Below are 9,732 nucleotides of genomic sequence, written 5' to 3' on the forward strand. Positions count from 1 at the left end.
GAAATTTTGTTGAGCCCTCTGTTAGTACAAAAGAAATGCACTACCTTTTATTTTGTGAAAACAATGAAAACTTAGAAAAACCTTAGAAAAATGATCCTGAGGAGAAACCACCCCAAACATTGGGATAGCTCATAATATGTTATTATGAATCTAGGAAAAATGTAAGTTCTGTTGTTTGACATTTTTCAAGTAGCAAGTTAGTTATAAGTACCTTTTTGGCATTAAACTTTAGAAAATCACAACTAAATATTCAGTAAGCCTTTTTCTGTGATTTTTAAAACAAAGACCTATTATTCCCTAGGAATCTTGGCAAAAATAAATGTTGACCCAGAAACCCCACAAAAACTAGAGCTATAGTGTAAAGTGCCCTTTTTCCCTTACTTTTGTTAATTTTGCACAAGCAGTATCTGAATTAATTTCAACCTCAAATTTTTAGAATAACCCACAGAGGTAATTGTTTACCCACTGTAATTTCTTTTAACATTTTTGGAGAATGTTAACCGACCATGATGGTTCAAAAATGCTTAATAAGAAGCACAATAGAAAGAAAAAGGGAAATTTTGGGAGAAATAGATAATGTACAACCAAAACCTTCCAAGGATCTCATGGAACATAAAAATATAATTAATGAGTGTAAGTTCATATCGTAATGATGTTGGTCTGTGAACACGGATCCATGGGGATGCGTTGTTTACGAGACAGAAATTGGAATAAGGATTAACGTGCGGATACCTGTGTCAAGCGTTTGAACGTACTAAGCACATGCCGAGAAATATGGTAAATCTGTAAGTCTAGTACCTGAGTGAACTTGCCCGCAGACTTTACCCCTCACGTGACCTGAGACGTGGTCTCCCATTCCGGTTATCGTGGGTACAAGTGCAGTCACTGCACGACGGCAGTCGGGGTCAGTGAGGCATTGTACGCCAAGGCGGTGAGCCCTGATCTGTTGCCAGGGAATCGATGGGGACGGTTGATGTGTGTGGGGACAGAGTGCCTCGCCACGTCGTGTGTTTAGGTTTACCTTGCAAGGATAAAAACTCGATTCGAATCGTCTGCTTCTCGCAGCTAATGAGACTGCTTGATTCATTGTACTGCATTGAGTAAGAAGTGGAAGTGAGTTGATTGGCAAAAGATGTTGACTGCTAAATGCTTGATACCATGTATGATTAGATATGTACACATTTAGTCTTAAGAGAGTCACACTAAAACTTGAAAAGCTAAACTTGATTTTAGACTCAGCTAGTGCTTTTTGGCAAACCAAACCCCCTCAGCCAAACAGCTGCATGTCTAGAGGTAGAGGAGTAGACTCCTCACACCGGGTAAGTCTAGCTGAGTATTAGTATACTCAGCCTTGCTTGTGGCATAATTTTTATAGGTTCCTTGGAGGAAATGGTTGCTAGAGTGACTTGGCCGTCCATCTTGCCACCGGGTTGGACAGTCGAGTGGGACCCTACCTCGGCAGAGGAGGAGCATGAGAAGTGATGGGACAGGCTTCCCCCATCCCTCCGTTTATTTATTGTTAGTTATATTCCGCTGCAACCCGAACAATGATCACTACTTTTGCTAAACTCCGATGATGATATAATAAATTTTAATACTCTTAGTGTATGGTTTTATATTTTATTGTATTTGCTCTGTGCCTCACCTTCGAGTGAGTACGTGGTACTTGATCCTGTTAGTGGCCTCGTCGGACAAGATCCGAGGGACTGACGTCTTATTCCTATTTAAGTGTGGTCTAGCCTTTAAGGTGAGACTTAGGCACTTAAGTTGGAATAATTCGGGCGGTTCCGCCATAGCTGGTATCGGAGCTTGTACCACTATAGAGGAATCAAAAAACTGTAATTACCATCCTTTTGAAAAGTAAAACATGTTAGAAACCCATGTTGGATAGATTGGTAAGGCGATAGGGATGAACATAGAGTGTGAAGCCTTAGGATAATAGAATGGTAGCTAGGTGGCTAATTGAGTGAGCCCTACCGGCTACTGTAAGGGATGGGGATTTTCCCTATTCCTCATAAGTTGATGTGAGGTCGTTTAGGACGAGCATGCATGCATCATTTCTTCAAACTACTTGGTAATTGGTTAAGAACTTTAAATGCTATGCGGCATGATAAAGAAAGATTAAGTACACCATGTGACCTTATCGTAACCTTTGAAAGGCCGAGCATTAATCCCCTTTTATTTTTATAATTCTTTTTCTTTTTCGCTTACGCTTACCCTTAAACAGATGACTTCTCACGATTCCTCGGAAGGAGGGAACACACATTCCCACACGGACGGACTTGCACGAGAGGGTTTTCCCCGCATCTTGTGGGAGGTACTACAGGGAGCCGGTTATACGACGTCTCCTCAGTACGCGGTGCAGATGTTCGAGGAGCACCGGGTACCCCGCTGTAGGGTGAGGATGACCTTGGAGCCTCATCCCTTGTAGCCAGGCTGGCGTTCGTTGGACTCCGAGTCTTTCGGATACAGGGCTGAGGACACTATCGATGCCATTGCTCTCCATGGGTTGACGACTTTTTGTGGCTTTCACCCCTTAGAGCTGTCCACTCACCCCATTGGTTTGTTCCTCACTGAAAAGGAGGACGACCCAATGTGGAAGGATCGAGTGGAGCATGCCAAGGATGTGTGGGCTCTCTACCCAGGGCAGACTGCTGACCTGACGGTGCGATGCATGAATGCCCTGTACCGCCTGCAAGCGGTGCGAGGAGAGGCAATGTCTCAGCTAATGGGCTTGTTGGAGGATACCAAGATCACCCTGGATAACAGGGAGGAACTTGTGGTAGACCTATCCACTGAGATGGTGGAAAAGGACCTCTAGGTGGAGCAGATGGCCACCCAGATTCAAGAACTTGAGGAGCTAGTGGGAGACAGGGAGAACACCGTCGAAGTTCTCGAAGATCAGCTTATAAACACTCAACAGCAACTTGAGGAAGCTAACCAGCACTTGGATATGCACCATCAGGAGATTTAGGACATGGAGCCCGACGAGGATGTTGACATCGAGGGAGGAGTGGAGCCGGAGCCTGCATCCAGCCTAGACACTGCTGGCTCAGGGAGACCCCCTTCCCCCGAGTCAAGCGTTGCCTCGTTTGCTCATTAGGTTGCAGGGATAGGGTTAGAAGTGTGTGGCGGTAGAACTCCTCGAAGCTAGCTTAGCTTTTGCACCCTTGGGTACTAGGCTAGACAGAGTTGAGTCTTTTGAGCACTGATGTAACCAGTAGCAAACTCTTTTGGAATTATGCATGATGGATGATGTCAACTTTTAATTATGAAGAAAGTTTATGTCATGTCGTATCTCTTATGGAAAATGCAAGGAAAATGTTGGCATTCTGCAAACCTTGTCTTTTCAAATGTTTTACCATGTATGAACCCTGACATCAGAAGTGTGATATTAAGAGCATCCTCAATTTTCAGATGGCAGGAAGGGCGCGCCGTGGACAGAATGAGCGCATTCCTCCACCCCCGCCACCGCCTCCTACCATGCAAGAACTGATGGCTCAGCAGAATGAGATTATGTGATAGTTGGCTCAGCGTCAGCCGCCACCTCAGCACTATGGTGGTGGTGATCACCATCATCGTCCCCTACCAGCGGCCACTTATCAGGAATTCCTCAGCACTCAAATGTCGTTGTTCACTCGGGCAGAGGATCCACTTGATGCTGATGTATGGCTCAGGGTAATGGAATCCAAATTCCCACTACTTAATGGAGTTTGTTCAGATGTGGCTAAGGTCCGGTTTGTCACCCAGCAGATTCGTGGACCCGCGCGGACTTGGTGGGATCACTTTCTCGCCATGCAGCCAATTGATCACGTGGTGGAATGGAGAGAGTTCAAGGCAGCTTTCAGAGGGCATCATATACCGGCAGACATTATGGACCGCAAGCTTAATGAGTTTCTGGCACTTACTTAGGGGAACTGTACTGTGTTGCAGTACGCTCAAGCCTTCAATGACCTGTGCCAGTATGCAGGATATCATGCAGACACTGATGAGAAGAAGAGGGACAGGTTCAGGAGGGGCCTGAGAACTAAGCTCCGCGACCGTCTCAATACAGTCAGGGCCAACATCTACAATGAGTTAGTCAACATGGCCATTTCCCAAGAGGACTGCATCACAGCTCACCAGGCAGAGAAGAAGAGGAAGACCCTTATGGCAGGACCTTCAGCTTAGCCTCAGCGCTTCAGGATTGTATCTGACACTCAGAACAGGGGACCCCAGCAGCAGCAAGGACGTTGGGTGATCCGGCCACAACAACAGCAGCAGTAGGCACCCAACCACTCTCGGCCCCCAGTTTAGAGGAACAATCAGCCACAACAACAGTATCGTCAGGCCAATGACAACAGATGTTTCACTTGTGGTAACACTGGGCACTATGCCAAGAATTGCCCCAGAAACCAGCACAGGCAGGGACATAATTCCAATCAGAACCAAGGCAAGAGGCAGAAGGTGCAAGTGAGACAAGGTAGGCTGAACTTCACCACCATGGCTGACATTCCTGAGGGAGCACCCATCATGACTGATATCTTTTCCGTTTTGAATTATCCTGCAATCATTCTTTTGATTCTGGTGCATCACACAGTTTTATCAGTGCAAAATTTAGTGCCAAATGCCAGTTACCTTTCCATCACACCAATGGGGGTATTACAATTTTAACACCAGGAGGCAGGGTTGCCACCTATCAAATCAACAGGCATGTGCCTATAAAGTTTGGTAGTCTGATAATTAAAACCACCCTCCTTATCTTGGGATTGGATAGTGTGGATATCATATTAGGGACTGACTGGTTATCAAGGCATCAGGCAGTAATTGATATTGCGGCAAGGGCCATTGAGATACACTCAACTACTTGTGGTGAAACTACATTATATTTGCCTAACCAGGGTTGTAACCGTTCATGTGCCTTCGCTATGATAGAGTCACCCGTTGAAAGAATCCTAGTGGTCTGTGAATACCCAGAAGTTTTTCCGGATGAATTGCCAGGGATGCCACCCGACAGAGACATAGAGTTTGCAATTGAGTTGCAACCCGGAACTGCACCTATATCCAAGAGACCCTATAGGATGCCTCCAGCAGAATTGGCGGAATTGAAAAGGCAATTACAAGAGTTGTTGGACAAAGGATTCATTCGCCCAAGTACTTCACCATGGGGATGTCCAGCCTTGTTCGTGAAGAAGAAAGATGAGAGTCTGAGATTGTGTGTTGATTACCGCCCCCTCAATGTGGTGACCATCAAAAATAAGTATCCATTGCCCCGCATTGATGTATTGTTTGATCAGTTGGTGGGAGCCAAGGTATTTTCCAAGATAGACCTTCGCTCCGGCTACCATCAGATCAAGATCAGGGCCAGTGATATTCTGAAGACGGCTTTTTCTACCAGATATGGGCTATATGAGTACTTGGTGATGTCTTTCGGGCTGACCAATGCCCCGGCATATTTCATGTATTTGATGAACTCAGTGTTCATGCTAGAGCTGGATAATTTTGTAGTGGTCTTCATTGACGACATCTTGGTATACTCAAAGAATGAAGACGATCATGTCAAGCACTTGCATACAGTACTTCAGAGACTGCGCGATCATCGTTTATATGCTAACTTGTCCAAATGTGATTTCTGGCTGAAGGAAATAAAATTTTTGGGTCACACCATTTCCCAGGATGGGGTATCAGTTGATCCTGAAAAAGTGCAAGAAGTGATGGATTGGAAGCCCCCTACCACTGTACGGCAGATCCGAAGTTTTCTGGGATTGGCAGGGTATTATCGGCGATTTATTCCGGACTTCTCTAGGATTGCAAAGCCAATGACTGAATTGTTGAAGAAGGGAGTAAGGTATGAATGGAGTCAGGAATGTGAGGATGCCTTCCATGCATTGAGGCAGCATCTGACAACAGCACCCGTGTTAGCCCAGCCTGACAACACCAAACCCTTTGAGGTTTATTGCGATGCTTCAAGCACTAGATTGGGATGTGTCTTGATGCAAGACAACAGAGTTATTGATTATGCATCCCGAGCACTCAGTCCTCATGAGCAGAACTACCCCACACATGATCTGGAGTTAGCAGCCGTAGTTCATACTCTGAAGATTTGGAGACATTACTTGATGGGAGCTTATTGTAATATCTATACTGATCACAAGAGTCTCAAGTATATTTTCACTCAGGCTGATCTTAATATGAGACAGAGAAGATGGTTGGAATTAATCAAGGACTATGATTTGGAAGTACATTACCATCCTGGCAAGGCCAATGTTGTGGCAGATGCCTTAAGCCGGAAAGCCTAGTGCAACTGTGTGATTATGGACTCCAAGATCGCCACTCTGTGTGACGAATTGTGCAAGCTGAACATATAAGTTGTTTCCTCAGGTACCTTGAGTTATATCTCAATGGAGCCCACTTTACATGAGCAAATAGTCATGGCACAGATTGGTGACAAGGGTGTTCAAGTCATCAAAGATATGCTCGAACAAAAGGTGGATAAGTACAAATACTTTCGTCAGGACAGCAAGGGAGTTCTATGGTTTGAAGACCGATTGGTTGTTCCTAAAAATTCAGAACTCAGGAAGAAAATATTGGACGAAGCTCACCTCTCCAAATTCTCCATGCACCCCGATAGTAACAAGATGTATCATGATCTCAGATGTCTGTATTGTTGGACCAGAATGAAAAGAGAAATTGCTAAGTATGTATCTGAATGTGACACTTGCCAAAGAGTCAAGGCCAGTCATTTGAAGTCAGCATGCACCTTACAGCCCCTTCTCATACCATCTTGGAAATGGGAGGATATTTGCATGGATTTTATAGTGGGTTTACCCAACACATCCCAGCACCACGATTCTATTTGGGTCATTGTGGATAGATTAACCAAGAGAGCTCATTTCTTGCCAGTGCATACCACCCACAAGACAGAGAAATATGCAAAGGTCTATATTGATCAAATAGTGCGTTTGCATGGAATTCCGAAGACTATTGTATCTGACAGAGGAGCACTGTTTGTAGCACGTTTTTGGGAGCAGCTCCAAAAGTCACTTGGAACCATTGTGATTAGAAGCTCAGCGTACCATCCTTAGACAGATGGTCAAACAGAGAGAGTGAATCAAATTCTTGAGGACATGTTGCGAGCATGTGTGCTACATTATGGTAAGAATTGGGATAAGTGCCTTTTCTTGGTGAAGTTCTCATATAACAATATCTACCAGTCCAGCCTAAAGATGGCACCTTTTGAGGCCTTGTATGGGAGAAGGTGTAGGACACCGCTAAATTGGTCACAAGCTAGAGAGGGAAATTTTTGGACCTGACCTGGTACTCGAAGACGAGGAGAAAGTCAGAGTCATTAAGAAGAACCTAGAAGCTGCTCAGGCTAGACAAAAGAGTTATCATGACAAGAGGAGGAAGCCTCTACAATTTGAAGTGGGAGATCATGTTTATCTTAAGGTGTCACCCACCAAAGGTGTTTAGAGATTTGGAATCAAGGGCAAATTAGCTCCTCGCTACATTGGGCCCTATGCAATCAAGGATACTTGTGGGCCTGTAGCATATCAATTGAAGTTTCCACCTCATATGTCAGCAATTCAGGATGTATTCCATGTATCTCAGCTACGGAAGTGTGTCCGCTTACCCACGGAAGTGCTACCAGAACCAGAATTGGAGATAGAACCAGACTTGTCTTATCAAGAGCACCCCGTCAGGATATTGGACCAAAAGGAGAGATCAACTCGGGCAAGGTCGATCAGGATGTATAAGATTCAGTGGAGCCACCATTCAGTAGAAGAGGCTACTTGGGAGACTGAGGATTTTCTACGTTCTCGCTTCCCCGACTTTCTGCCCAAAGGAGTCGATACATAATCCAAAACCCCACCCCCACCTGCCCTTTGAATCTAAATTTAAGAAAAACCTGGTTATTAAGAGTAGAGTGAGTTGTGGAAAGAATTCTAAAAGGACTTCCTTCTGAAGTTGCAAAGAGAATGACATTCGAAGAGCAGTTACTTAGGGAAACTTGGTTAAAGGAAAATGCAACACACCAACACTCCTTCTTGGTACCCCTCTAAAGGATCCATACCCAAATCTCGGGGCGAGATCCCTTTAAGGGGGGAGGGCTGTAACACCCCAGGTGTTACCCAAGGCCCTGGCTCATTACAAGCACTCATGACCTGTTATCACATGTGTTTAAGTGGAGGAGAAGGAGCCCCAAAACTTTGGAAACCATGGATTAACTAAGAAATGTTTAGGACAAAAGCAATACCCAAGAATTTTATACAATTCTCACCTTGGACAAAAGAGGATTAAACCCTAGACCCCCTTAAAGCACTAGACCACCAAGCAAGAGATTAGTGGGAAAGCTAATCAAATGGCAAATGCTTGTCTTTAACCCTTAACCAAAGTTTAAGTACACCAATGTATCTACAAAAACAGTAAGGGAAACATTACAAAAAGGCCCCTTAAAGACCCCAAATCAATCCATTAAGTAGAGAGGACACTAGAGCTCTCCACTTTTCTCTAAGTCCAAAATCAACCCTAAGCTAAAAATCAGAAGTGTTCACCTAGTTAATGGCGCCAAAACCACTTGGTCTGAATATCAAAAAGGAGCCAAACTACCTAAGGAACCCACTGGAAAAATTTGAACCCGAGCCAAAACCGTTTGACATGATTTGACATCCCTTTTGTCTCGGGGTGAACAGTGTGACAACCCCGATTTGGCGTCTGCATATCTCCTGAACTAGGGCGTATCTTCCATTGGAACTCACATATAAGAGATAACCATAAGTGCCAGGAAGAGGTCTGCGCAAGACTCATGGCAAGATTCGCACGCTTGCGATCTCTGCAGACGTTTGAACAGGGGCAGAAACAAACGTCCACGTGTTCGACGTGCCCTGGCATCGCCAGAGCATGCCCCGGCGCTTGACCCCGTGCGCACCGCGCCGCACCAAGCCGAACCCGTGCCCCCACCCGCGCCTATAAAGCCAACCGAGGCCTCAACCGTATGCCTCCGCTCGCTCTCAACCTCGCCGGAGCGCCAGTTCACCACCGTTGCTCTGTACACGGCGTGCCAGCGGCCGCCCGAGAACCAACCACCGTAGACCAGCCATCCTAGCCATTCCCCGTCCCGTCCGACCCCCGAGAGAGTCTGCACGTGTCTCGGTGAAGCTCCTAGAGCCAGGAATCGAACTCTACCTCGCCGGAGACACCGGATCAACGTCGCTGGACCTCACCAGATCGCCGGCGTACGTAGACCGAGCTCCACGGTGAGTCTTTCTTCGATTCCTTGCACGGGTAGATTCCTTAGCACCCTGTGAAGCTTCCCGTGCCCTTGGATTGAACCCTACCGCCGTGAGCAGGACGGAGCACACGCCGCCGACGAGCCCGACCGCCTACGCATGTGGCCCGACCGATTCCGGCCATCACCGACGACGAGCCGTACCTCGACGTGACCGCAAGGACTTCCCGGAGCTAACCCCACCCTTCGCTGGACCTCCCTCGCCGTCGATAAGCTGCGCCGCCCTGTTTACTTCCGCGGGTACTGTTTAAAAGGGGGGAGGGACCTCGCGGAAGAAGGAAAAGAAGTCAGGGGGGTTTTTGAATGGTCAGAGACTCAGGTGAATAGTTGCGCAGGGGCATAAGTTAAATGATTGTTTTAGAAAAAGCCCAGTGTCCTCGGTGTAAACTGGTTTTTCAGAAAACCTTTAAAACATTATTCTTTTAAATACAAACAGAGCTTGTAAAATCCTTAACTTCAGTTTT

Source organism: Zea mays, chromosome 5 (genome assembly GCF_902167145.1).
Source record: "Zea mays cultivar B73 chromosome 5, Zm-B73-REFERENCE-NAM-5.0, whole genome shotgun sequence".
Lineage (NCBI taxonomy): Eukaryota > Viridiplantae > Streptophyta > Magnoliopsida > Poales > Poaceae > Zea > Zea mays.